Source organism: Panthera tigris, chromosome C1, assembly GCF_018350195.1.
Source record: "Panthera tigris isolate Pti1 chromosome C1, P.tigris_Pti1_mat1.1, whole genome shotgun sequence".
Lineage (NCBI taxonomy): Eukaryota > Metazoa > Chordata > Mammalia > Carnivora > Felidae > Panthera > Panthera tigris.
The window spans coordinates 65,118,857-65,122,379 of NC_056667.1; the positions used below are offsets into that span (position 1 = coordinate 65,118,857).

Below are 3,523 nucleotides of genomic sequence, written 5' to 3' on the forward strand. Positions count from 1 at the left end.
GTCTATATCTCCCTTTCCCCTTCACCCATTTTTCCCAACCCCCAAGCCCCTGTCCCTCTGGCAAGCATCAATTTGTTCTCTGTATTTATAGTTCTAATTTTGCTTTTTATTATTCTTTAAAATTCCATTTATGAGTGAAATCATATAGTATTTATCTTTTTCAGTGGATTTATTTCACTTAGCATAATACTCTCTGGGTCCATCTATGTTGTCTCAAATAGCATGATCTCATCTTTTTTTATGGATGTATGATATTCCATTGTATATATATGCCACATTTTCCTCATCCATGTGTCTGCTGATGGATACTTCGGTTGCTACCATGTCTCAGCTATTGTGAATAATGCTTCAGCAAACAAAGGAGTGCATACATCTTTTTGAGTTAGTGTTTTAGTTTTTCCTGGGTGAATACCCAATAGTGAAATTATTGGATTATCTGGTATTTTTATTTTTAATTGTTTAAAAGATTTTTTAAAATAAAATTTCAATTAATTTTATTTATTTATTTATTTATTTATTTATTTATTTTTATTTATTTTAGAACAATGGAATTTTATTTTGATGAAAAACTCGAGTTTACAATCATTTAGTAAATGAAGAGCAAACACTTCATTTTCCTATCCCATAACTCTTAAGAATAAAAAATTAGTGGTGTGCCTGAGTGGCTCAGTCGGTTAAGCGTCTGACTTTGGCTCAGGTCATGATCTCATGGTTCATGGGTTTGAGCCCCCTGTTGGGCCCTGTGCCAACAGCTCAGAGCCCGGAGCCTGTTTCAGATTCTGTGTCTCCCTCTCTATCTCTGCCCCTCCCCCACTCATGCTCTGTCTCTGTGTCTCAAAAATAAATAAACATTGAAAAAAATTTTTTAAAAATTAGTAAGTAAATATCTGAACAGTTTAAGGGTAAGGCGTGTTCACACTTCCTGCATGTGACTCACTGTAAAAGGGCGAGAACAGCAGTGGGGAGAAAGAAGATATAGGCATTGAATCTCATCCTAACCATTCAAATAAGCCCAATGATAAATACTCATTTTTTTTGCTCATCATGGGCAGCAAACTATATACATTTTACTGAAGGAATACTTTGATAGAAGCAGTTATTTCAGTTATATTGTGCATCACAACTATAAAAATGGCTTGAACAGTTCCATTTAACCACCATTTATAAAATGCAACTATGTAATATTCTACATTTTACATGGGGTGTGAAAAGTGTCAATCTAAGCTGAAAAGACCTCACCTGCCAATTTTCCCCACTTCTGAAAATATCTATGTGTATGAAAAAGGACAGTCCCCCATACAAAGCACCAATTTCACAAACTTACTGGTAAGCAAATACATTTATATAACTGGAACCTCAGGATGCTAGAGTTGTACTCATTTAAAAAACCATTCAGCTACCTTTGGTCTTTAAAAAAGCCTCCAGTGCAATATCCTAAACATTGTTATGTGCATCTCACGATGAAGAGCGTGGCCTTGTAGTGCAGAATGAGAGTGCGACGTCATTGTGAAGGGTAGCATGCGATGGTTTCAAGAACATCAGCATCACAGCATTGGATTCTGTGCATCAGGACTGAGGTCACTGTTGCCAGAAGGGGGGTGCATCAGGAGAATATCCGGCTCGTCCACTTGTGGAGTCGGGTGCATGACTACCAGCTGGTCCTGGGGAATGTCTGTGGCAGCTGCTGCAAGGTTGGTGATAGATTTACTTTTTACACACTGAAAGTCTACATGCTGACTCCTTCCTTCTTCCTTTTCCCAAGACATTCAAATAGAGGGTCTTTGGTCATAGTTGTAAATCACTTCAGGGGGGACACCAGGCCTTTTCGTTACTTTTTCTTTGTAGGTAGGATAACCTTCTATTCCCAATCTAATCTTCTTAAGACCACTCTCCTTCAAAACTGATTTGGCCACATATCTGTTTTCAATGTACTTGAAAAATCTATATAATTTTTTGCTATCAATAATTTGTGAATACTCTTCTCCCATCTGTGGTGGATACTCTTCATTCCAATCAACCACATCATCATTGGTAAGCACTACTATGTGGCATTCTCTTTCCCCACTCTGGGCACTAGCTACCATGAGAGGCAGGATCATTTCTCCCAGATAAAATTCAAACTGTATACGAGCACCATCATTTGATAACTCATGCATTAGGGCACTGAGATCTCTACATTTAATAGTGCTATATTCAAAAGAAATACAAAGATAGTCGCATGCTTCTCTCAGTTCAGGAACAGATATGCCATCAGGACAATGGATTATTCCTTTTTTGTAGTAATCCAGAATAGCTTGAAACACAGTGGAGCCAATTTCCTCTGCCACTTCATAGTCTCCCTTCTCATTGGGACGTGTAAAATTAGGTTCTCTGCCAGATCCAAACATCCTGCCCAACATTGTGTTTGGCTGTGAAGTAAAAATGGATGGGTCTACAACAAATCTAGTGTTATCCACTATCAGTGTTACTCGTTCCGACGTTCTTACATTCCGAGCTCCTTCTTTTGCATTTTCATATATAAACACCATCTCCCCAGATGTCTTACAGTACCATCTGAACTTGACTGACTACTGTTTCTGCTGCTGTTCCCAGCACTGCTACTAGAATCATTTGGAGATGCCTTCTGAAGACGAGGACTGCTTGGATGAGAGGAACTATGGTCTTTTTCTCGTTTACATGGTGCTGTTGTGTTGGAGAAGTAACATTTCTTTAAAAAAATTTTTTTAATGTTTATTTATTTTTGACAGAGGGAGAGAGAGATAGAGCATGAGCGGGGCAGGGGCAGAGAGAGAAGGAGACACAGAATCTGAAACAGGCTCCAGGCTCTGAGCTGTCAGCACAGAGCCAGACGTGGGGCTCGAACTCACAGACCATGAGATCATGACCTGAGCCGAAGTCGGATGCTCAACTGACTGAGCCATCCAGGACCCCACAGAAGTAACATTTCTAATACAAGGAGTGAGTTGAGATTCCGTTCTTTCATGAGATGAATCTTGTGATCTGGCACTTGACCTTCATCTATCTCTTGATCGTTCATGTTCCCCACTAGCACCATGTAGAGTCATTTTGGTGTGGTCAACAACTCCTTTAGCAACACGTGCGGGAGTACTTGAATGTTTACACAGTTTATGAGATCTGCTATGCAATTTCTGATCCCAATTCTCTGGATCACTGGAGTCACGGGTCATAAGGATGAGGCTCTCCTGCCATCCCACTTTAAGCTTCCTCACAGTACTGCTCTGAAAGCATATGTAGTACCCATAACCTGCAGTCCCTCTTGAATGTCCAGGGAGGACCTAGGTGAAGGCGGGAGCCAGCGAAACCTCTGCTTCCTCCTCAATTGGGTCCTCTGGAGGTGTCTGTGGCAATGGCCACTCAGGTGGCTGCCTCAATTAATTTATTTTAATACCAGTATAGTTAACATACAATGTTATATTAGTTTCTGGTGTACAATGCAGTGATTCAACAATTTTGTATGTTACTCAGTGCTCATCATGATAAGTATACTCTTAATTCCTTTCAC

At 39.8% G+C, this 3,523-nt stretch overlaps 1 pseudogene; it reads right to left on the minus strand.

The window, feature by feature from the left end:
• Positions 1–1,544: 1,544 nt before the first annotated feature.
• On the minus strand, positions 1,545–3,210 carry LOC102952908 (annotated as a pseudogene).
• Positions 3,211–3,523: the final 313 nt, after the last annotated feature.